Source organism: Sesamum indicum, linkage group LG4 (assembly GCF_026168435.1).
Source record: "Sesamum indicum cultivar Baizhima isolate 11 linkage group LG4, ASM2616843v1, whole genome shotgun sequence".
NCBI classification, from domain to species: Eukaryota; Viridiplantae; Streptophyta; class Magnoliopsida; order Lamiales; family Pedaliaceae; genus Sesamum; species Sesamum indicum.
Genome location: NC_142660.1, coordinates 8,292,104 through 8,319,369, shown reverse-complemented (window position 1 = coordinate 8,319,369; position 27,266 = coordinate 8,292,104). Strand labels below are relative to the sequence as shown.

Here is a 27,266-nt window from a genome sequence, read left to right as displayed (position 1 = left end):
TTTCCTATTCGATCAACGACTGTGGCCACAGATTCACAAAGCGTGAACGCATCTCCAAGTGCATAGGAGATACCTCTGTCACATACTGATATGGATCATCTTCTTGGAACTCACCCTCCTTGCTACATACTCCGACTGTACTGGGTAAGGATTATGATTTATAACTGTGACACAATCACCTCTTACACAAATCCAAGATACAATCATTGTATGCACGTGACTGTCGTGATTCTTCAAGTCTGAGGACTACTCCCGTACTATCAGAGCCGGGGACTCAAGTCATACCCACCAAGCCTCTAAGGCTTCTATATGACGATCCCTACGAGTCAGTTGACCACCTTGTCAAGTAACCCACCGAAATTGCATAGACGTCGAACATCTGTCGCCCATGAAACACGGCTATCATCCAAATAAATGCAATACTTAGTGCAAGTCTCAATATGACTCTCGGTGCCAGTCTCGAGGTCCTCGACTTGGCACGTTTCAGACCGACCCTCAAAAGTTGGTTTCGTAGCTATCATCTAATGCGCAGTCCAACTACATGGGTTATTAAGTGGTTTGTGGGTATTTGTTGTGACATCAAAGTAGTGCTTAATGTAATTTGGTAAGCACACAACAGACACAAGCGCCAAAGACAAATACTTACCATATTCTTCGGAATAATATTGCTTAAAGACAGATTGCTTGAATGGATAATAAAAAATCGGCAATCTAGTTGGCTTTTGGTCACCGATTCCAACAAGAAGACCCTTCAATCATCTTGGCACCAAAAAATGCTTTTGTCACAGTATATCTAATATGCCAGTCTGGAACCGCATAAACCAAGCTCATATACAACATTATCGATTAGACATTATCATACCTATCGCACTGCTTTTGGATGTCATTGACGCCATTATGGTACTACTAACCTTCCGGTTGTCCTCATGCCACTTCTCGAACGTCAAACGTTATTCGCATGTGGACCCTTCCGACAAGGCTCGAGGAAGAGACCTATCTAGAACATAGGTCTGGTTTTCAAAATCTAGGACAATTATAAGATTTTGTAGTCAATCGTTGTAGTTTGTTCCGTTAAATTTATTAGCCTCAAGAATTGCAGTGAGTAGATTCTTAGACATCTACATCAAACATAAACAAAAATTTAGTAGATTATTGTAATATTAAATATCAAGTTTAAGACTTGGTCTTCAGTTATTAACCCGTCCCACTATTTCTTCAAAAAGTTTTCGAAAAACTATTTCCTAATGGGCTTGGAGTCCCCAAACGCAATTCTCCACGCCTCGCTTTTACAATTCACACAAAAATAGACTTTATGGGAGGTAACCTATACCATACTCATCCAATAAGATCCCCAAGTTATTTTGCCTTGCTTCTTCACGTAATCCCGAGGAGTCTAAGCGAATCACGCTACCAGCATTAGGCCCGACGCATCAACTAAAGGAATATCTCAACTGTCATCCCCCACGACTCGTGAGACAGGAAACAAGAATATATTTCATTCGTTCACAACAATAGTATAGCTTTCTTCCAATTCAAACATGCCACGACTCGTGAGACCACAAATTGGTGAAAGTAGAATTCACACCACATTGTTGTGGATGGAAGGCTTGCATTTAATCAAACTATTTGAATTTTTTAATCCATTATGGGCCTAACATTTAACTTGGACCATCAAAGAGAGAGTTAAGATTGTTGTAACTGAGACCTCATTATCATAAGATTTTTTTATGTATCAGTTTTAATCATTGAGTACAAATAGATGCATTCCAAACATCATACTTAAAATATTAAAACATACTCTATATGCAAAAATCAGTCTATCATGCCCCTGTTGGATGATCACAAGCCCAATTCTAAGTGACCCACTAAGCCCCCAGTGAGTCTATGATCAATCTAGGGTGTGGCCTAATTATTACGAAATAGTAACCCATTATCATTCTAATGGGCCTTCCTCTTTGTTCCTTTCAGTCATGAGCTCCGTCCAACAGGCATAGGCCTTCATCTCCTTTGAAGCTTACATTTATTAAAAATAAATGAAATCTCACACTCCTAACTACACCCATTACAATTGAATTAGAAACCCCAATCAAAAGTTCGAGGGATTACAGAAGGAGGCAGAAAGCAAGCCTTATTATTTCAAGGCTAAAAATGAAAGAAGGAATTAAAACAAAGAGGCACGCAGGCCTCACCCAACAAAAAAGTAAAACTCATGCATTCGGCCAATGGGTTTTGTGATCATCCCCATTGTTTATCCAATAAACAATAAGTAACACATTTATATCAAATACAAATATATTAAACAAATAAATACAATATATGAATTTAACAATAGATATCCAATATTAAATGGAAAAAATAATATACTAATAATGCAATTAAAAAAATAGATATCATTCATACATCCAATGTACAATTTTTTTTGTTTGATTGGAAATCATTTCCAAATTAATTTAAGTCATAACTTTAAAACTTAGAAAAATTCAGTTTAACCAAAATTAAAATTTTCCAAAATTAATAGTTTCAGAAGATTAGCAGAAATCAGGAAAATCCAAATTTTCTAGAAAAACAGTACAAAATGGCCCAACTATTCGAAACCACATACGACCGTTTTCTTCGTTTTTCAAACTTCTTTTTGAATTTCTGCAATTAAAAATTGAAATAAAACCATACATTTACAGAAAATCCAATTTTCAAAAATGCATAGATATCCATAATTTAAAAGAAAAATTAATTCATATTTTCTAAATACATAACCATGCTTCAAAGCAATCGACCGAACTTACTCGCGGGGATCGTCATATGGAAGCCTTGGAGGGTTGGTCGGTATGACTTGAGTCATCGGCTTCGATAGTACGGGAGTAATCCTCAGTCTTGAGGAATCACGACAGTCACGTGCATGCGATGATTGTATCTTAGATTTGTGCGAGAGGTGATCGTGTCTCATGAAAGAATCGGTATGGCCCGGGAACACGGCGGAAGCGTGAAATAAAAAATTATTTTAAAATCGATTCAAAGGAGTGTTCTCTTTGAAATTTTTGGGCGTTTGGTGTTTGTCAAAAGCTTAATGTTAAACAAATAACAATGCTAGACAAGTGGCTAGAGGATGAAATAAAAACATAGAAACAAAATTGAAACCTTACCTTTTGTTTTTATAGTTGAGCAGCAACGTGCGTTGTTCTCTTTACAATCTCCTGTTCACTTTAGAATCTAAATTAGAACCCCTCTAATTTGTCCACACCACACTAAGAAAGAGATATAGTTCTTATTTTATTGCTAGATAGAACAAAGAACTAGAAGAAAAACAACGGACAAAATGCATAAAATCTCCCTGCGTTTTTAAAAAGTTTGCAAAAGAAACCCTCCTATTATGGAATAGGCTAAAAGCTCCCTGTGTTTTGTAAAACTCAGCTCAATCTCCCCCTCTCTGTTAAATCCAACTAACAGTGTTAATTTTTTAAGAAAATGATCGTTATACCCTTACTTAATATATATTATATCTTATTATAATGACTGTTGGATCTTCTTTGGTTAAATATTGATCGTTAAATCTAATCAATTAATCTGAACCGTTAGATTTTTAAAAAAATAAAAGGTCTAGATTCAACAAATTATTTAACTTATATTATATATAAATAATTTAAAATTTTAAAAATAAATAATATATATATATATATAAGAAAAACTAACTACACCAGCCACCCCTTTACCCCCTGGCTGCACCCCCTGCAACACCCCACCACCATCTCGTCGCGGCGGCGCAATTTATTAAAATCATCGTATCTTCGTAATTTTTTTTATCAAATTAAGTGAGACCGGTCTCGTTAAAATCATCTCGAAGAGATGAGTCTGATGGTGGTGGTCTGAGACCAAGATTCTACTGGACGAAAATGAATCGATGGCAAATATGTTCGACGGTCGTGGCTTGAGCCCAGTCTCTATAATTGACGAAAACTCAAATTGAAGGTATGAAAAATCTTCGTTCGTCTTGAATAGAGGATTCGAATGATACGATTGGCCGTGGAAAACACATCCGGACGACGCTGGAAACTTAGAAACAAGTTTCATGCGAAAGAGGAGCGAAATTGTTCAGTTTTTTTAATTAATTTTAATTGTATTAATTAAAATATGTTAGTTAATTAAGAATATTTTAGATAATTATAATAATTAAATAATTAGCTAATTAAGAATAATTATTGTAATTAAATATATATTTTAATTGATTAAAAATAATTTTAGATTTAACAATTAATAATTATAAAATTATTTAAATTTAAATATAATTTAATTTAATATTTAATATTAAATAAATTAAATATAATTTAATATTTCAATTTAAAGAATAAAAAAAATACAAAAGCAAAACAAAAAAGGGTATTTTAGTAAAAAATACTTAAAAAAAAAGGGTAAAAAGAATTAAAAAAATATCTCCACATGCACAAAAAGCGCGTGTAATGCACCTTCCGTTAAATACTAACGGAAGGGATGTTTGTTGTTGAGTTTTACAAAACACAGGGGGCTTTTAGCCTATTCTCATAACATGAAGGTTTTTTTTGCAGACATTTTAAAACACAGGGGGGTTTTATGCATTTTGTCCGAAAAACAACTCCAAACAAACACTATCGATTAGTGCTTTTGGAATATTTTTTATTCTAAATTGAATCCAATTCAATATAGAACAAAAAGGAGAACATTTTTGGAGAGAAAAGGGAGCAAAATTTCGTGGCTAAGGTTATTGTTATGCATGATATGTGTGCAGTTTTTGTATATTACATACAATTGAATTCAAAATCCAATAATCACCAAGTTTGCCTCCAAGACAACCAATACACACACATGCACATAACCTTCAACAATGAGGAAAATAACCACTCCATTATCTTCATCATGGTGAGGAGTTTCAACTCCTCCTTAACTTGCTCCAACCACCCTCAAATGGTCTTGGACTTCAAATATGCACCGGGCTCGATTTAATCAAATTAAATCAAGCCCAACCAAAGTCTATTCCATTTTAGCGCAACTAAGTCCAAAATTCATTTAATCCAATTAAATAAATCTAAACCCAAACTCTAATTAATTGATCCAATCAATTAATAAAGCCACCAATTAAATTAATCCAATTTAAAGGTCTTAAGTCCAAAATTAATTAATCCAATTAATTAATTCTTGAGTCATCCATCAAATAGATTATTAAATAAATTATCCAATCATTTATATATATTATCCTTGAACTAATTTAATCCAATCAAATTAATTTGAATCTTCTAGAATTAATTCCAAATTAATTCCATCAATTTCATAGTGATTTGTGTGTGACACTTTAGGTTCACCCTCAACTAGATTTGGGCATTATGTCCAACACAAATAATTAATTAAATCTAATTTAATTAATTATTAATCGAAAACGCCCGTCACTATGGGTGGCCGTCTAGCAACGGTTCATGGCACTAGGACTAGGTGAATGTTGGCGTGAATATTTTCGCTCTTGAGTTCCGTACAGGTACGGTCCTTCCGTCGACCATCTCCTGGCCTTAGTCTAGGGCATGGAATTGGGCGTCGGTTTCCAGCTTGGACCAGACAACTATACTAAATACTTGAGATGCGTTTACTCTATTAATCAACAAAGGAAACCATTTCCTATTCGACCAATCGCTATGGCCATAGACTTAGAGAGTCTAAACCATCTCAAAGTGCATAGGAGATATATCCATTATATATTGATAAGGGATGGATTCTATCTTGAAATCCACCGTCCTCAATACATAATTCAACTACACTGAAAAAGACTTATAATGACCATATCGAAGACACGTTCATCTCTCGACAGATCCAAGATATAGCCATTATATGCATGCGATTGCCATGATTCCTCAAGTCCAAGGACTAATCTTGTACTATCAGTCGAAAATTCAAGTCATACCGACCAAGCAGCCAAGGGTTCCACATGACAATTCCCGCGAGTCAGTTCAATCAGTTAACAAACTTGTCAACTAATCCACTAAAATTGCATATACATCCCATGTTTGTCGCCAATGAAACACGGCGCTCATCCAATGAATGCAATACTTAGTGCAAGTTTCTATAGAACTCTCCATGTCCAATCTCGAGGTCCTTGATTTGGAATATTTTAGACCAATCCTCAGAAGTTGGTCTCATAGCTGCCATCCAATGCGCAGCCCAACTACATGGTTATTCAATTGATTTGTGGGCATTTATTGTGACGTTAAAACACCATTAATCGTAAATAGTAAGCACAACAAACACACGGTGCCACAAATGAATGCTTACTACATTCATCAAGATAATATCACATTTATAAATATTGTCAAATGGTTTGAAAAACCGCCGATTCAATTGGCTTTCTGGTCACCATTTCTAACATCTAAGATGTGGTCATCATAACCTTTTTCTAGTGCAGTCAAAGTATGTAGCAAGGACGGTCTGTTCCAAGAAGAGGATCCGTCCCCTGTCAAAACATGACGGAGGGATCTCCTATGCACTTGGAGATGTGTTTACGCTCTATAAAGTTATGACCACAGTCATTGGTCGAATCAGAAGAAGAGATTCCTATGTCGAGCAATTTGGCGTAACGTGATCTAGAATATTAAGCATAGACGCCTAGTCCAGGATGGGAACCGACGCCTAATTCCATGCCGTAGACTATGGCCTGGAGACGGTAGATGGAAGGACCGTACCCGTATAGACTCGGGAGCCTAAAAGTTTACATTAAAATTCGCCTAGTCTCTAGAGCCATGGACTGTTGCTAGACGACCACCCATGATGACGGGCTTTCTCGATCAAGGGTTGATCGAGAATTATTAATTAAATTGAATTTAATTAATAATAGTTTTGGACACTAGCCCAAGTCTAGCTGAAAGGTGAACCTAAAGGGTTACAACAATTCACCGAGAAGGGATGAAGAATTAATTGGGAATTCATTTCATAAGTAATTGGATTACTTATATATGAGAGGGATCAATTGGATGGATAAGCCTAAGGATAAATTAATTGGATTAATTTATATTGAGCTTGCCCTTATTATTTAATAAGTTGGACTTATTATTTAATAAAGGGTTATTGGGCTCATATATTTAATTGAATTAATATATGACAGACTTAATTAAGAGGTTTTAATTAAATTGGATTTAATTACTTGGGCCTTGTATTTTAATTAATTAAAATTGGCCCAAGCCCATTAATTAAGTTGGTGGAAAGAAAATTATTGACTAACAAATTCACTTTTGGAAAGTGCTATGTTAGTCATCCTTTATTTGGAATAAAGGATATTATTATCTTTTGGATGATTAAATGAATCTAGACATAGTTTAATGCATCCATTCAAGGAATGTATATCTTGTATTAGTTATTTGGAATAACTAATGAATGAATAGACAAAAGAAAATAATTTCCTCTCTACTAATTCCACCATTCGGCTGCCCCCTTCCTCTCATACACACTTGGTGTGTTTTCTCTCTAATTTTCTTCTAGCAAAGAGAATTCAAGGATCCCAATTCCGGTGTGGTGTGGACGCGATTTCAGAGGGTCTCTACGTTGAGGTCTTAGGTAAAAGAATCAAACGAAGGATGTTCGAAATAAATCAAGAAAAGGTAATTCTCTATTTATGTTTTTGTTCCTCTTGTTTTACATTCAATCATTAGTCCCGTTAATTTTATTGTCGTTTATTTTTATTAACTACATTGAACGTTCGGGAACTTGAAGGGTACACCCCTTGGAATTATGGTTCTAGTGTGATTACATTTTAATTTATGCAATTTATTATCGCCGCTTCCGCTTGCGCGTTCTCGGGCCGATCCACTCGCGCCTCGCGGTGCCCTTTCAATTTGCTGGTCCAATACGAGGCGACGACCCACAATTCTGTGCCGGCAGTATTGGTAGGAGAGGTTTCAACCTACAAAGCGAAAGGCAAGAGGGTCGAATGCTGGAAGAGGAAGAAGGGCAAAAGAAAAGCCATCCCAGCCACTACTAGCACTCCGAGCGCCCCTATTACTCCTGCGAGAATGGGCAAAGGGAAAGTGATGGTTGGCGATTCTCAGCGATTGAAGGCAAATGATATCTGCACGCATTGCCATGGGAAGGGGCATTGAAAGAGGGAGTGCCCATAACTCCTCTCCAACCCAAGTATGTTTGTGATTTAAGTGAATATGATAACTAATTCTGCTTCTTGGGTATTAGATACCGACTGTGGAGCTCACATTTGGAGTAACTTGTAGGTGTTGGAAAAAAGGAGAAAGCTATGTAAGGATGAGATGATTCTAAGGCTAGGAGACGAGAAGGCCATTGCTGCGGAAGACGTGGGATCTCTCGACTTAGTCATTAGTGATATTCGGTTATAATCAAAAGACTATTATTATGTACCGAGCATGATCAAGAATATAATTTTCATTCTTATTTTAGACAATGATGGTTATAAATTTGCAATCAATAAAAATGGTTTTTATTTGATGATTGAAAATAACTATCATCTGCTTGGTACGTTAGTCAATGGTCTTTATATTCTCCAACTGTCTAATTAGGTTATGGCTGCTCAACACAAATGAAAATTAGATAATCATGAAAAACGCATAGTTATGGCATGCCACACAAAGCTATATCTCAAAAGATATGATGAGGAAGTTGGTACACTCAAAGAGTTTAGAGGTAGACGATTTGGACAATCTACCAACTTGCGAATCCTGTCTGGAAGGAAAAATGACCAAGAAGCCTTTTGCTGGATAAAGTGCGCTTGCCAACTGTCTTTTGAATTTGATCCATACAGACGTCTATGGACCATTAAATACTCCGGCTAAAGGAGGATACTTGTACTTTATAACCTTTACTGATGATCACTCACGATATGGTTATCTTTACAAGTTTGAGGCTTTTGGAAGGTTCAAAAAGTACAGACTTGAAGTCAAGAATCAAACTGACCATAAAATTAAAATCTATCGGTCAGACCCAGACAGAAAACATTTGAGTGGTGAATTCATTAATTACTTAAAATAGAATGGAATTTTCTCTCAATGGAGTCCTTCTGGAACGCCACAAATTAATGGCATGGCCGAAAAGAGAAATCGAACCCTATTGGACATGGTTCGATTCCTGATGAGTTTTACGAAATTGCCCTATTCCTTCTGGGGTTACACTCTTGAGACGGCGGCCAAATTACTTAGCATGATGGCCATCTAAGATGGTGCCCCAGACGCCATATGAGATATGGTATAGCAAGCCTGTATCTTACAAGTACATGAGAGTGTGGGGTAGTCCCCCCTACGCCAAGAGGCTAGTGGGAGACAAACTAGACTCAATATGTAGTCTGTGCGGGTTTGTCGGATATCCGAAAGAAACCGCGGGATACTACTTCTATGATTCGTCTGAGCAAAAGGTTTTTGTCTCAAAAAACACAGGCAATGTTTGGAATCATGTTTTTGCAGTTTTTGAGACAAGATAAAATACACCCAATGTTTGTTTTTGTGTTTTTACGCCTTACCTGTGTATTTTTTTATTTTTCAACTTTTTATATATATAATATATATATTTAATAATATAAAAGAGACATGACTTGATGATAAACAATGATTTTTGTCACCAAAAAATACAACATTAAACATACAATATTTATATATATACATATTTATATATAAAAATATATATAAAAGAGATATGAGTTGATAATGAATAGTGATTTTTGTCTCCCAAATCACAACATCAAACCTACACCACTTATTTTAAAATATTTTAAATTACCTCAAAACACAAATTCAAACATACCATCTATTTTCAACACACACTTACTTATCTCTATTTTTCTCTCTCTATCTCCAGAAAACAAAACAAAACACTCAAAACACAAATCCAAACATAAGGGCAGTGTTCTTGGAAAAGGTTTTTCCTGCGGATAGCCAACGCGATGAAGTGCTACTTGAGGAAACGAGTCAGACACCTCAGCAAAATGAAGGAACATCATTCGAGCCTATAGTTCCCACTGATAGTATTCCAGTCCTCCGTAGGTCGACCAGGGAATCACAACCGTCTCATAGGTACAGATTCTTGGGATTGACCAGTCAATTGAAAAATGATCCAAAGACATATGGAGAAGCGATGTCGGACATCAATTCAAATAAGTGGCTTAAGGCCATGAGATCCGAAATGGACTCGATGGGTTCAAATCAAGTTTAGACCCTCGTAGACCTACCTAAAGGTGTTAAACCTGTTGGGTGCAAATAGATCTACAAACTTAAGCTTGGAGTGGATGGGGAGGTTACAACCTTCAAGGCTAGGCTCGTGGCAAAAGGATTCACTCAACGATCCGGGGTCGATTTTGAGGAAACCCATTTGCCTGTAGCCATGGCCAAGTCCATTCAGATTCTACTTGCCATAGCAGTATGGTATGACTATGAAATATGTCAGATGGACGTGAAAACAATATTTATCAACAGTTTCGTTGAGGAAGAGATCTACATGGATCAACTGGAGGGTTTCATTTCTGTTGGAGAAGAACAGAAGGTCTATCGTCTCCAAAGGTCCATCTATAGCCTCAAACATGCCTACTAGAGTTGGAACACACGTTTTGATGAAGTTATACGGGGTTATGATTTAATAAAAAATGAATTCGATCCTTGTGTATACAAGAAGATCAGTGGGAGTGCGATTGCATACCTTGTGCTTTATGTAGACGACATCTTGCTCATTGGGAATGATGTCAAGATGTTGGGTGATGTTACAGCATGGTTGTCCACACAATTTTCCATGAATGATATGGATGAGGCCTCTTACATCCTTGGCATCAAGATCTATAGGGATAGATCTAGAAGGATGTTAGGTTTGACCCAATCTTTGTAGATTGAGAAAGTCTTGAAGAGATTCAAGATGGAGAACTCAAAACGAAGATTCTTTCCCATGTGGCATGGGATTAAGATGTCCAAGAAGCAGTCTCCCAAGACTGATGAGGAAGTTAAAAGGATGTCGGACATCCTCTATGCTTTAGCCATAGGAAGCATTCAGTATGCTATCCAGTGCACCAGGCCCGATGTCGCGTATGCTTTAAGCGTGACGAGCAAATATCAGGCATGTGCTGGGGAAGCGCACTAGAGTGCAATCAAGATAATACTTAAGTACCTGAAAAGGACTAAAGATATGTTCTTGATTTACAGTGGTGGAGAATTGATACTGGAAGGCTATAGCGACACTAGCTTCCAGTCGGACGATGATGATGTCAAGTCTTAATCAGGTTTTGTATTCAAGTTGAATGGTGGTGTGGTTGGTTGGAAAATATCCAAATAGGATACCATAGCGGATTCCAGCACGAAAGCTGAATACATAGCGGTTTCGGAAGCAACTAAGGAAGCAGTTTGGATGAAAAACTACATCCAAGAGTTGGGTGTGGTGCATAGCTTGTTGAGCTTGTAGTTATGTTCTGCGATAACAATGGGGCGATAGAACAAGCAAAAGAACCGAGATTTCATCATCGTTCCAAACATATTCTTAGACGCTACCATATGCTTAGAGTGATGGTGAGGAGAGGTGTAGTAAGGATGGACCGAGTCAGCTCAATAGAAAACATAGCGAATCCACTTACTAAGTCCATGTCGCAAATGGCCCATGCTCAGCATCTGGATAAGATGGGTTTGAGGTCAATGGGTGATTGGCTTTAGGTCGAGTGGAAGATTGTTCGAATAAGTGACCAAAAAGCCAATTAGATTAGTATAGTTGTAATCTAACCTGACAGTAACTCGATTTTATGTAATATTATTTAGTGAATAAAATGAGTATTCGCTATTGGCATTTCATTTGTTGTGCTCATTATATTTATGTTTGCATTTATTTCAATCATCACAATAAATCCCAGAGACCACTTTAACATCCGTGCAACAATTGGACTACTCATTGGATGGCGGTCATGAAACCAACTATCAAAGAGTTGGTGTGAAATGTTTCAATTCGAGGAAATAGAGTGTGGGCATCGAGTGTCCTATGGAGACTTGAATTAACAGTCGCATTCATTTGACGAGTGTCGTGTTTCATCAGCGACAAATGTGGGACGTTTATGCGATCTTAGTGGGTCGATTGGCTAGGTGTCAAATTGACTAAACTGACTCACGGGGATCGTCATATTGAAGCCTTGGAGGCTTGATCGGTACGATTCAAATTCCAACTCTAACAGTACGAAGGTAGTCCTCAGATTTGAGGAATCATGGCAGTCACATGCATGTGATAACTCTATCTTGAATTTGTGCAAGAGGTGATCGTATCCTAGACATGGTCATCATAAGTCTTGTCCAGTGCACTCAAAGCATGTATCGGGAACTATGAGTTTCAAGAAGAGGATCAGTCCCCTGTCAAAACGTGACAGAGGTATCTCCTACGTACTTGGAGATGCGTTTGCGCTCTATAAACCTGTGGCCACAGTCATTGGTCGAATAGGAAAAAAGAGTTCCTATGTCGAGCAATTTGGTGTAATGCGATCTCAAGTATTAAGATAGACGCCTAATCTAGGATAAACATCAACATCCAATTTGTACACTAGACTAAGGCCGGGAGACGGTAGATGGAAGGACCGAACCCATATGGACTTGAGAGCCTAAAAGATAGGGCGACCATTTCTCAGCCTTACTCTAGGTTATGAAATTGGGCATCGGTTCTCATTTTGGACCTAGCAACTATGCTGAATACTTGAGATACGTTTACTCTATTGATAGACAACGGAAACCATTTCCTATTCGACCAATTTCTATGGCCATAGACTTAGAGAGTCTAAACCATCTCAGAGCGCAAAGGAGATATATCCATCATATATTGATAGGGGACGAAATCTATCTTGAAATCCACCGTCCTCAATACATAATTCGACGACATTGGAAAAAGCTTAAAATGACCACATCGAAGACACAGTCATCTCTCGCTAGATCCAAGATATAGCCATCCTATGCATGCGACTACCATGATTGCTCAAGTCTAAGGACTAATCCTGCACTATTGGAGCTGAAAATTCAAGTCATATCGACCAAGCCTCGAAGGCTTCCATATGAAAATTCCTGCGAGTCAGTTCAATTAGTTAACAACCTTGTCAACTAATGCACTAAAATTGCATAGATATCCCATGTCTGTTTTCGATGAAACACGACACTCATCCAATGAAAGCAATACTTAGTGCAAGTCTTTATTGGACTCTCGATGCCCAATCTCGAGGTCCTCGATTTGAAACATTTCAGACCAAACTTCATAACTTGGTTTCATCACTGCCATCCAATGCGCAATACAACTACATGGGTTATTCAATTGGTCTGTGGGCATTTGTTATGATGTTAAAATCCCGTTCAATGTAAATAGTAAGCACAACAAACACATGGTTCCACAGATGAACGCTTGCTACATTCATCAAGATAATATCATATTTATAAAGTTTAGTAAATGGTTCTCAAAACTGCCAATCCAATTAGCTTTCTGGTCACCATTTCTAACAAAGAATGGTATAGGTTACCTCCCATAAAGTCTTTTTCCATGTGAATCGTAAAAGCGGGGCATGGAGAATTGTATTTGTAGAATCCAAGCCTACTAGGAAATGATTTTCCAAAATCCTCACTTGAGAATGCTGGGTTTTTTCAATAAATAGTGGGACGGGTCATAAACTTGATATTTAATATTACAATAATCTACTAAATTTCTGTTTACATTTGATGTAGTTGTCTAAGAATCCACTCACTGCAATTCTTGAGACTAATAAATTCAGTGGAACAAGCTACAATGATTGGCTACGAAATCTTAAGATTGTCCTAGATTGTGAGAACTAGACCTATGTTCTGGATAGGTCTCTTCCTCGGGCATTGCTGAAAGGGTCTACATGCGAAAAACGTCTGACGTTCGAGAAGTGGCATGAGAATAATTGGAAGGTTCACAATATCGTACTGGCATCAATGACCAATGACATCCAAAAAAAGTACGATAGGCAGGATGATGTCCAATCAATAATGCTCCGCATGAGCCAGGTTTATGCAATTTTGGATTGGCATATTAGATATGCTGTGATAAAAGCATTTTTCAGTGTCGAGATGATTGAAGGGTCTTCTGTACTGCATAGGGTTAAGATGGTTTTCCTTGTGGAGAAGCTCAAAGGCCTTAAGGCTGATCTTGAAAAAGAGACGTACATTGATGTGATCCTTTAGTCTCTTCCTCCCTTCTTTGGCCCGTTTATCGTGAACTATAACATGAATGGGCTTGACGAAGACCTTCATGAGTTGACAAACATATTTTCCAGTATGAGGCAATGATTGAAAGGTAGGGGAGGCTTTGACCTCACAAGCAAAAGGCAAAGGGGCCGAACGCTAGAGGAGCCTTGAAGGTTTAGTGGATTAGTTAACAAAGTTGTTAGCTGATTGAAATGACTAACGGGAATCGTCATATGGAAGCCTTGAAGGCTTGATCGGTATGACTTGAATTTTCGGCTCCGATAGTACAAGATTTGTCCTTGGATTTGAGGAATCATGACAGTAGCATCCATATGATGGTTATATATTGGATTTGGAGAGAGATGATTGTATCTTCGATGTGGTCATTAGAAGCTTTTACCAATGTAGTTGGATTATTTATTGAGGACAGTGGATTTTCAAGATATAATCTGTCCTCTATCAGTATATGATGGATATATCTCCTATACGCTTTGAGATGGTTTAGACTCTCGAAGTCTACAGCCATAGCGATTGGTCGAATAGGAAATGATTTACTGTGTCGATCAATAGAGTAAATACATCTCAAGTATTCACCATAGTTGTCTGGTCTTGGATGGGAACCGACATCCAATTACATGCCCTAGACTAAGGCCGGGAGATGATCGATGGAAGGACCGTACCTGTATAGAACTCGAGAACCTAAATATTCATGTCAACATTCACATAGTCTCTAGTGCCATGGACCGTTACTAGACGACTACCCATGTTGACGGGCATTTCTGATTAATGGTTAATTGAAAATAATTAATTAAATTAGATTTAATTAAATATTTGTGTTGGACACAATGCCCACGTCTAGATGAGGGTGAACCTAAAGAGTCACACACAAATCACTATGGAATTGGTGGAATTAATTCGAGAAGAAATGAATTAATTTTATTGAATTAAATTAATTCAAGAAAAATATATATAAATGACTGGATCATTTATTTAATAATCCATTTGATGGATGGCTCAAGAATTAATTAATTTTTTGAGCTTGACATCTTTAAATTAATTGAATTAATTTATTTGATTTGGCTTAATTAATTAATTGGATCAATTAATTAGTTTGAGCTAGATTTCTTTAATTGGATTCAATAAATCTTTAGACTTACGTGGGCTAAAATTAATTTCATTAATTATTGTCCAATGAATTTTGGTTGGGCTTAATTTAATTTGATCAAATCAAGCCCGGTGCATATTCGGAGTCCAAGCCCATTTGAGGATGGTTGGAGCAAGTTAAGGAGGAGTTGAAACTCCTCAACATGATGAAGATAATGGAGTAGTTATTTTCATCATGGCTGAAGGTTATGTGCATGTGTGTGTGTGTAGGTTGTTTTGGAGGCAAACTTGGTGGTTATTGAATTTTGAATTCAATTGTATGTAATATACAACAACTACACGCATATCATGCAAAACCAACAACAAAAGCCACGAAATTTTGCTCCCTTTTTCTCTCCAAAAATGTTCTCCTTTTGTTCTATATTGAATTGGATTCAATTTGGAACATAAAACATTCTAAAAGCACTAATCAATAGTGTTTGTTTGGAGTTGTTTTTTCTTCTAGTTCTTTATTCTATCTAGCAATAAAATAAAAAATATATCTTTTTCCTAGTGTGGTGTGGACAAATTAGAGGGGTTCTAATTTGGATCCTAAATTGAAGGGGAGAACGTAAAGGGAACAATGCATGTTGCTGCTCAACTATAAAAACAATAGGTAAGGTTTCAATTTTGTTCTATGTTTTTTGTTTCATCCTCCAGCCACTTGTCTAGCACTGTTATTGGTTTATTGTTATGCTTTTCACAAATAACGAAGCCGGAGAATTTCAAAGGGAACACCCCTTTGAACCGTTTTAAATAATTTTTTATTTCACGCTTCCGCCGCGTTCCCGGGCCATACCAATTCTTTCAAGTTATTTTAATTTTGATGAAAGCATGATTTACATATTTTTTTTTTATGTATCATGTATAGAAAATATGTTGTGTTGTATTTTAATTTTTGGATATCATGTGATGTTCTAAAAATGTTTTAAGGCATTTTTTATGATTCAATATTTTTTTATTCAAATAATAAAAGCAAAGGAAGGATAAACAAAAATCTTTGTGGCCTAACTTCCTCCACTCCTATGACCCAGATTCAAAACCTGGGTGCCGTAGTTGCTGGTGCGTTTTTGCAGCAAGGCCAGTGCGCCCGACAGCGTGCCCGAAATCGTTTTGGTAACGCGGTATAACTTTGAAAATTGTGATTTTTGCAATTTTTTTGGATTTTCTAAATCATTAAAATTATTTTTTTTATTTTCCAATTTTGGTTAAATATGATTTTTCCTTGCAAAATGACATTTATTAATTTTATGAAAAATATTTCTATGATTTTGATTTAATTATTTTGGAGTGTCCAAAACTTGAATTTAGTCAAGATTATTTTTGGAAAACTTTAACTGGATTAAGGTGTTTGCTGGAAATAAAAGGTGTTCGTTTTCATTATTAAATGCAATTCCTTGTGAAGGAGCAACATGTATTTTTATTGCATAATTATAGCTTATATGATATTAGATATCTCTTGACACTTGTGATGCACAATTTTATAACATGTGATATGATGAAATGTGTTTTATTTGTTTAGTGATAAATGAATTAAAGGATGATCACAAAGCCCATTGAACCATGTGATTGGTATTGCATTCTATTTGGGCTTGAGCCTACGTGCCTCTTATTCTTCTCCTTTCTCGTTTTGTAGCTTAGAAATCATAAGGCATTCTTTCTCCCTCTTATGTACCTCCCCCCAACTTATTATTGGGGTTTCTATAATTTCAATTGTAATGAAAGTAGCTTAGGGAGGTAAGACATTTTATTTCATTGTAAAATGACTTGTAAGAAAGGTCGTCCATGGAGATGGGGTCCAAGAAGGCCCATTAAGTGTAATGGGTTATAATAATCTGTAATAGCATAAGACCTACCATTAGAAAGACCAATGATGCACTATGGACTAAGTGAGTTGCACAGGAACGGGCTTGTGATCATACTAACAGGGGCATGCTAGGTTTATTACATGTGATGCTATACATGATTTATTGTTTTTGAAACAACAAGCAGGCAAAATACTAATGTGGTGAGGTCTTGGTCTAAAGATAATTAAACTCTTACTTGGATTGTCCAAGTATAATATTAGGCCCATAATGGAAATATTAAAAGGTTTAGTAAGTCCAAGCCATCCATCCATAACATTGTGGTATGGATGATACTTTCATCTCTTATCGTGGTCACACGTGTCTTGGCACGTTTGGAGTGAAGGAAAGCTACACTTTTGTTATGAACGAGAGAATTATTTTCCTCTTTTCCTGTCTCACGAGTTGTGGGGGTGATAATAGAAATAATTCACTTGGTTGAATGGTTGGGCCAAACGTGGAATAGTGTGATTCACTTGGAGTCCTTGGAATCATGAAAAAAGAGAGGCAAAATATCTTGGGGATCTCATATGATGAGAATGGTAAATGTTACCTCCCATGAGGTAATTTTCGTGTGAATCGTAAAAGTAGGGCATGGATAATTATTGTCGTAGACCTCAAGCCCATTAGGAAACCATATTCGAAATACCCAATTTGAGTGTGATGGGATTTTGAAGAAATAGTAGGAGTAGTCTATAACTAAAGACCATGTCATAACTTATATTCAATAATAAGAAAGATTTGTTAATTTCTGCTTTTATTTTGATGTAGATCAAATCATGTCTAAGAATCCACTTACTTTTATTTTTATGGCTAACAAACTGAATGGAAACAATTACAAACACTGGCTGAGGAGCTTAAAAATTATTTTGGACTTTGAGATCCAGACCTATGTTCTGAATCAGTCCCCCAGAAGACTCTAATATTGAAGAACGTGTGACGTTCAAGAAATAGCATGATAATGATTGGAAGGTTCGAAGTACCATACTAGCGTATATAACAAAAATGAACTCTGAAAATACTATGGTAGACTGGATCATGCTAGTTTAATCATGGTGCGCCTGTGAGATTTATACATAGTGCCTAATCAACATATATGGTATGCCGCGACTAAAGCATTCTTTGGCACTAAGATGGCTGAAGGATCGTCGGTTCACGATCACTGCATTTAAATGCTATCCTTTGTGGAGAGACCTGAGGACTTGAAGGCAGGAATGAAAGGGGGGTCGCGTGGTACGGCCTGGGAATGAGCTAGCGAATGCGGTAGATAAAAGGCATAATAACACAAATTAAACGCGAAAATAATGAATCCAAGAGGTGTACCATTGGAGTTCCTGGGCATTCGATGAACTATAAAATAAAGCGAACATGGGGCTGATGTTGAAATTGTAAAAAATCAAAAATAAAAGGAGTGAAAAATGAGACCTTCGTTTTTCACGATCATTTGAAATGCTCTTCACCTAAGACTCCAACGCAACAACCCTCTAATTTGTCCACACACTGAAGTCAGGATCTCTACGTCCTCTTTGCTAGAAGAGAAGAAAATTACACCTAGTGCAAGAGAGAGGGGCGGCCGAGTGACAGTGTAATAGGTAGAGAGGGAAAAATTTTGTTGTGTAATGATGATCATAATTATTTTTCAAATAAATATATTTCATATATATATATATATATCTTGTTTAGATAATTCATAATGTTTCTAAATACATTCTATTATCTACAAGTTATATTTTGCTTTATTACAACTAAAGAGATCCCAAAAATGGCTAGAATTGCACTTTCCAAAATTGCAATTCTAGCCATTTATTTTCATCCATGGAATTTTCCATGGGCTCAAAATACTTGGTCTTGGCCGATTTTTACCCTTAAAAATACAAGCCCAATGAATTTTTATTTAAATTCAATTTAATAAAAATCCAATTTAATTATGCCCAACTTGTATTTAATCTAATTAAATACATATGCCCAAATTATCCATATTATTTAATAAGATCCAACTGATTAAATTATAAAGATAAATTCAATATAAATTAATGCCATTAATTTATTCTTGGGCCTTTTTCCATTCAATGGATCTCTCTTTATAAGTAATCCAATTACCTGTGGAATTAATTTCAAATTAATTCCTTGTTCCTTTCAGGTGATTTGTGTGTGATACTTTAGGTTCACCTTTAAGCTAGACCTGGGCTAGTGTCTAACACCATTATTAATAAAATCCAGTTTAATTAATAATTCTTGATTAACCATTAATCAAGAAAGCCCATCACCAAGGGTGTCCATCTACCAACGGTACATGGTACTAGAGATTAGGTGAATTGCCGTGTGAACATTTAGACTCTCGAATCCATATAGATACGATCCTACCAGCAACCGTCTCCCAGCCTTATTCTAGGGCATGGAATTAGGTGTCGATTTTCATCCTAAACTAGGAGTCTATGCTTAATACTTGAGATCGCTTATGCCAAGTTTCTCGATATAGAAAACGATCAACGACTGTAGCCACAGATTCATACAGCATGAACGCATCTCCAAGTGCATAGGAGATACTCCTGTCATACACTTATAGGGGATGGATCCTCTTGTTGGAACTCACCGTCCTTACTACATACTCCGACTAAACTGGATAAGGCTTATGATGATCGTGTCTACGAGACAGCCACCTCTCTCGTAAATCCAAGATACAACCATTGTATGCACGTGACTGCCGTATTTCCTTAAGCCTGAGGACTACTTGTTAGAAATGATGACCATAAAGCAAATTGAATTGGCGGTTTTGGGAACCATTTAACAATCTTTTTTAATGTGATATTATCTTGATGAATGTAGTAAGCATTCATCTATGGCACCATGTGTTTGTTGTGCTTACTATTTATGTTGAACGGTGTTTTAACGTCACAACAAATGCCCACAGACCAATTGAATAACCCATGTAGTTATGTTTCATATTGGATGGCAGTTATGAAACCAACTTCTGAGGATTGGTCTGAAACATTCCAAGTCGAGGATCTCGAGACTGGCATCTAGAGTCCTATAGAGATTTGCACTAAGTATTGCATTCATTGAATGAGTGTCGTGTTTCATTGAATGAGTGTCGTGTTTCATCGACGACAGACATAGGATGTCTATGAAATTTTAGTGGATTAGTTGACAAGATTGTAAGCTGATTGAACTGACTTGCGGGAATCGTCATATGGAAGCCTTGGAGGCTTGGTGGGTATGATTTGAATTTCCGGCTCCGATAGTACAGGGATTAGTCCTTGGACTTGAAAAATCATGACAGTAGCATGCATATGATGGCTATATTTTGGATCTAGCGAGAGATGACTGTGTCTTCTATATGATCATTATAAGCCTTGTCCAGTGTCGTCGGATTATGTATTGAGGATGCTGGATTTCAAGATAGAATTCATGCCCTATCAGTATATGATGGATATATCTCCTATGCGCTTTGAGATGGTTTAGACTCTCTAAGTCTATGGGCATAGCGATTGGTCGAATAGGAAATGATTTTCTTTGTCGATCAATAGTACATCTCAAGTACTCAGCATAGTTGCCTGGTACAAAATGGGAACCGACTCTTAATTCCATGCCCTAGACAAATGGTAGGAGATGGTGACGGAAGGACTGTACCAGTATGGAGCTTGAGAGCCTAAACGTTCTCGCTAACATTCACCTAGTCTCTAGTTTCATGGACCATTGCTAGACGACCACCTATAATGACGGGCATTTTTTATTAATGGTTAATTGAAAATAATTAATTAAATTAGATTTAATTAATTATTTGTGTTGGACACAATACCCAAGTCTAACTGAGGGTGAACCTAAAGAGTCACATACAAATCACTTTGGAATTGGTGAAATTAATTTGGAATTAATTCGAGAAGAAATGAATTAATTTAATTAAATTAGTTGAAGGAGAATATATAAATGATTGGATAATTTATTTAATAATCCATTTGATGGATGGCTCAAGAATTCATTAATTGAATTAATTAATTTTCGGCTTAACACCTTTAAATTAATTATATTAATTTATTTGGTTTGGCTTAATTAATTAGCGTTTGGGCTTAAACTTATTTAATTGGATTATGAATCATTGGACTTAGTTAGGCTAAAAATAATTTAGTTAATTATTGTCCAATGGACTTTGGTTGGGCTTAATTTAATTTGATTAAATCAAGCCCTGTCCATACCTGAAGTCCAAGCCCATTTGAGGGGCTGGAGTAAGTTAAGAAGGAGTTGAAACTCCTGACGATGATGAAGATAATTGAGTGGTTATTTTATCATGGTTGAAGGTTATATGCATGTGTGTGCATAGGTTGCCTTGGAGGAAAACTTGATAGTTATTGAATTTTGAATTCAATTGTATGTAATATACAAAACTACACACATATCATTGATAACCACCACCTAAGCCACGAAATTTGCTCTCTTTTCTCTCCAAAAATGTTCTCCTTTTTGTTCTACATTGAATTGGATTCAAGTTAGAACATAAAACATTCCAAAAGCACTAAACAATAGTGTTAGCTTGGAGTTATTTTTTCTTCTTGTTCTTTGTTTTATCTAGCTAGAAAAAGAACTATATCTATTTCTTAGTGTGGTGAGGACAAATTAGAGGGGTTCTAATTTGGATCCTATAGTGAACGGGAGAACGTAAAGGGAAAAACACATGTTACTGCTCAACTATAGAAACACAAGGTAAAGTTACATGTTGTATTTCTATGCTTTTTTTCATCCTTTAGCCACAAGTATAGCATGCTTATTTCATTTATTATTATGCTTTTCATGAACACCGAACACCCAAAAATTTTAAAGGGAACACCCCTTTGAACCGTTTTAAATACTTTATTTTATTTTATGCTTCCGCCGCGTTCCTGGGCCATACCGATTCTTTACTACTCCGTAATATTGAAGCCAGGAATTCAAGTCATACCGACCAAGCTTCCAAAACTTCCATATGATGATCCCTGCGAGTCAGTTCAGTTGATTCGATACCTAGTAAATCAACCCCCCAAGATTGCATAGACGCACCGCGTCTGTCACCGATGAAACACGGTGCTCTTCAATTAAATGCGACTCTTAGTGCAAGTCTCTAAAGAACTCATGATGTCCATTCTCGAGGTCCTCAACTTGGAATATTTCAGACATCTTGTGGCAGTTGATTTCATGACCACCATCTAATTCGCTACCCAACTGCACGATTGTCAATCGATCTGTGGGCTTTGTTGTGATATTTAAGTAAAAAAGTAAACATACAAAATGAGTCCAACAAAGTGGATGCCAAAATAAGAGAATACTCATTTTATTCACTTGAAATAATATTACATGATATCAATTAATTTGTCAGAATAAAATATATCTTAGGCAATCTGATTATCTTGTAGTAATTTATTCTAATAATCTTCCACTTGACCTAAATCCAATCACCCATCATCTTCAAACCCCTCTTATCAAGATGTTGAGTATGAGCAATTTGCGACACTGGTTTAGTCAGTGGATCTTGTTGTGTTTTCTACTGAGTTCACTCGGTCCATCCACACGTCACCTCGGCTTACCATCTCTCTAAGTAAATGGTGGCATATAAGAATGTGTTTAGAACGATGATGAGATCTCGGTTCCTTTGCCTGTTTATTGCCCCGTTGTTATCACAAAAGATAACTATCGGATGGGTAATGCTAGGCACTACACCCAACTCTTGAATGTAATTTTTTATACAAACTGCTCCCATAGCTGCTTCTGAAGCTGCTATGTATTCAGCTACCGTAGTGGAATTCGCTATGGTAGTTTTCTTGGAACTTTTCCATGTGACCATACCACCATTTAACTTGAATACAAAACCTGATTGAGACATGGCATCATCATCGCCCGATTGAAAGATAGTGTCGTTGTAGCCTTCCATTATAAATTCTCCACCATCGTAGATCAAGAACATATCTTTAGTCCTTTTTAGGTACTTAAGTATGGTCTTGACCGCACTCCAGTGTGCTTCATCAGCACATGCCTGATATCTGCTCGTTACGCTTAAAGCGTATGCAACATCAGGCCTAGTGCATTGGACAACATACTGAATACTGCCCATGGCTGAAGCATATGGGATGTCCGACATCCGTTTGAGTTCCTCATCAGTCTTAGGAGATTGTTTCTTTGACATCTTAATCCCATGCCTCATTGGAAGGAATCCTCGTTTTCTTTTAGTTATCCAACTGGAATCTCTTCAAGACTTTCTCAATGTACGAGGATTGGGTTAATCCTAACATCCTTTTGGATCTATCCCTGTAGATTTTGATGCCAAGGATGTAGGAAGCGTCACCCATATACTTCATGGAAAATTGAGTGCAACAACCATGCTTTTTATGTTCTCCAATATCTTGACTTCATTCCCAATGAGCAAGATATAATCAACATAAAGTACAAGGAATGTAACTGAGCTCCCACTTATCTTTTTGTATACACAAGGATCAGATTCATTTTTGGTGAAATCATATCCCCGTATGACTTCATCAAAACGTGTGTTCCAGCTTTCAGAAGCTTGTTTGAGGCCATAGATGGACCTTCGGAGACGATAGACTTTCTGCTCTTCTCTCGCGAGGTGAAACCTTTTGGCTGATCCTTATAGATGTCTTCCTTAACAAAACCATTCAGGAAGGCCGTTTCAAGTCCATTTGCCATATTTCATAGTCATACCATATTGCTATGGCGAGCAGTATCCAAATCGACTTGGCCATTGCCACAGGCGAATAGTTTTCTCAAAGTCGACCCCAGGTCGTTGGGTGTATCCTTTTGCCACGAGCCTAGCCTTGAAGGCAGTAACTTCCCGTTAGCTCCAAGCTTACGTTTGTAGACCCATTTGCAACTAACTGGCTTAACGCCTTCAGGTGGATCCATGAGGGTCCAAACTTGATTTGAACCCATCGAGTACATTTCTGATTTCATGGCCTCAAGCCACTTATCCGAGTCGATGTCAGACATCATTTCTTCGTACGTTCTTAGATCACCATCCAATTGGCGAGTCAAACCTAAGAATCCTTACCTATCGGGAGGTTGCGATATCCTAGTTGACCTACGGAGAATTGGAGCAGTAGTATTGGGAACCGTAGGTATAGATGGTGTTGCATTATTTTGATGAGGTATCTCACTTGACTCTTCAAGCATTTCCTCATCACGTCGGCTATCTATGGGAAAGCCCTTTTCCCAGAATACTGCGTTCCTCGAGATAAATATTTTTTGATCCGATAGGTCATAAAAATAATACCGTGCAGTTTCTTTCGGATAACTGATAAAATTGCACGGAGTAGATCTTGATTCTAGTTTGTCTCCCACTAGCCTCTTGACGTATGCAAGGCTACCCAATACTCTCAAGTACTTGTAGGAAGCAGGCTTGCCGTATCTCATATGGCCTCTGGGGCACAACTCTGGACGGCACCATGTTGAGCAATTTGGCTACTGCCTCAAAAGCGTATCCCCCGAAGGATAAGGGCAATTCGGTAAAACTCATCATAGATTGAACCATGTCCAACAGTGTTCAATTCCTCCTTTCTGCCATGATGTTAAGCTGTAACATTCTAGAAGGAGTCCATTGAGAGAGAATTCTACTTTTTTTAGATAATTCATGAATTCGCCACTTAAATATTCCCCACCTCGGTCTGACCGATGGGCTTTGCTCTTACGGCTAGTTTGATTCTCTACTTCAAGTCTGGATTCTTTGAACCTCCCAAAGGCCTCAGACTTGTACCTCATAAGGTAAAAATAATCATACCGTGAGTGATCGTCGGTAATGGTTATGAAGTACGAGTATCCTCCTTTAGCCAGAGTATTTAGTGGATTATAGACGTCTATGTGGATTACGTCCAACATACTAGTGGCAAGCACGCTTTCTTCAACAAAAGTTTTCTTGGTTATTTTTCCTTTTAGACAAGACTCACAAGTTGATAGTTTGCCCAAGTCATCTACTCTTGATTCTACCAACTTCCTCATTCTTTCTATGGATATATGACTTAACCTTGCATGCAAATCTGTGCGTTTTTCAAGATAATCTAATTTTCATTTATGTTGGGCAGTCATTAGCCCAATTTGACTATTAGAGAATGTAAAACCCATTCATTAATGTACCAAATAGATGAAAATTATCATCAATCATCAAATAAGAATTATTTTTATTGATCTTAAACACATAATCTTCAGTGTCTAAAACAGGAATGGAAATAATATTTTTGATCATGTTCGATACATAGTAACAGTTCTTTAATTCTATCCAAATATGATACTAATAGCTAAGTTGAAGGTTCCCACGGCTTCTACAGCAACGGCCTTGCCATCACCGAGCCTTAGGACCATCTCATCGTTACGTAGTCTTCTGCTTCTTTCCAATACCTGCAAGTTAATGCAGATGTAAGCTCCATAGCCCGTATCCAATACCAAGAAGGAGAATTAGTTAATTTACTTCAATCACAAATGTAGCTGGGTTGGAGAGGAGTTGTGGACACTCCCTCTTTCAATGCCCCTTTTCACGACAATGAATGCAAACATCATCTGCCCTCAACCGCTATGAATCATTCTTCCCTTTCCCTTTTCCCTTTCCCACCTGTGCAACAAGGGCGCTTGGAGTGTAGCAGTGGCTGCGACGACCTTCCCTTTTCTCTTCTTCCACTTCTAGCCTCTAGTCCTCTTGCCTTCCAGCATCTGGTCCTCTTGCCTTCCATCTTGGAGGTTGAAGCCTCTCCTATCAATACTACAGGCACAGACTTGTGGGTCATTGCCTCGTATTGGACTAGCATATTAATTAACTCATGAATAGACTTCTCAAGTCCATTCATGTTGTAGTTAATGTTCAACGGGTCATAGGAGGGAGAAAGTGACTGGAGGATCACATCAATTTTCGTGCCATTGTTAAGCCCAACTTTGAGGTCTTCGAGCTTCTCCATGAGGGATAGCATCTTGACCCATGACTTTGCACAAAAGATCCTTCAGTCATTTTTGTCCCGAAAAATGCTTTAGTAGCGTCATATCTAATATGCCTATCAGGAATCGTATAAACTTCCTTCATGCGAAGCATTATCAAGGGAACGTCTTCCAGCCTATCATATTGCTTTTAGATGTCATTGGTGATCGAAGCTTATATGATGTTGCGGCCTTATGGTTGTCCTCATGCCACTTCTCAAACGTCACACGTTCTTCAGGCAAGGACCCTTCCGACAAGGTCGCTGGGAGCGGCTTGACCAATACATAGCCTTGGTTCTCAAAATGTAGGACAATCCTTTGATTTCAAAACCAATCCTTGTAGTTCGTTCCATTAAATTTATTCATCTCCATTATCAAGTTTAAGGGGTTCTTAGAAATTATTCTACACGATAGAATTAAAACAGAAATCAGCAGACGATAGTAATAATATTGACAAGTTGAAGACATGATCTTTAGTCTTTAACTCTTCCACTATTTATACGAAAGCCCACCACTCTCAAGTGGGGCTTCGGGACTTGGGATCCACAAGAACAGTTTACCATGCCCCACTTTTACGATTTACATGGAAAAGGCCTTGTGGGAGGCAACCAATGTCATTCTCATTCCATGAGATTCCTAAGATATTTTGGCCTCACCCTTCACATGATCCCGAGGACTCCAAGCAAATTATATTACTCAATGTTAGGCGCGACCCATAAATCAAATTACACTTCAGTCGTCGCACCCTACGACTCATGAGACAGGAAAATACTGAACATGTGCTTTGTTTACAACAATGGTTCAGCTTTCCTTTATTCCAAGTATGCCACGACTCGTGAGACCACACTTGAATAATGTAGCTCCTTCACCACATTGCTGTGGAAGGAAGGCATGGACAGATCAAGACAATCTTGATCCAAGTCCATTTTGGGCCTACTATTTAACTTGGTCCAACCAAGTGAGAGTTAATGTTTGAGTTGTTAGACCGAGACCTCATCACATAATTATGTTGCATGCATAACATCAAATGCTAAAGCAATAAATAAATCACCGCATGCAATGTAGTTAAGTGTACCCCTGTGGGATGATCACGAGCCCAACCTATGCGACTCACTGAACCCGTAGTGAGTCAATGGTCAATTTAAGGTTGCTCTATGCTATTACAAAATGATTTCACCTAAGA

At 37.4% G+C, this 27,266-nt stretch overlaps 2 pseudogenes; one reads left to right on the top strand and one right to left on the bottom strand.

The window, feature by feature from the left end:
* Positions 1–10,932: 10,932 nt before the first annotated feature.
* LOC148788390 (secreted RxLR effector protein 161 pseudogene) lies at positions 10,933–11,648 on the top strand (annotated as a pseudogene).
* A 10,984-nt stretch (positions 11,649–22,632) lies between these two features.
* LOC148788389 (secreted RxLR effector protein 161 pseudogene) lies at positions 22,633–23,252 on the bottom strand (annotated as a pseudogene).
* Between the last annotated feature and the right edge of the window lie 4,014 nt (positions 23,253–27,266).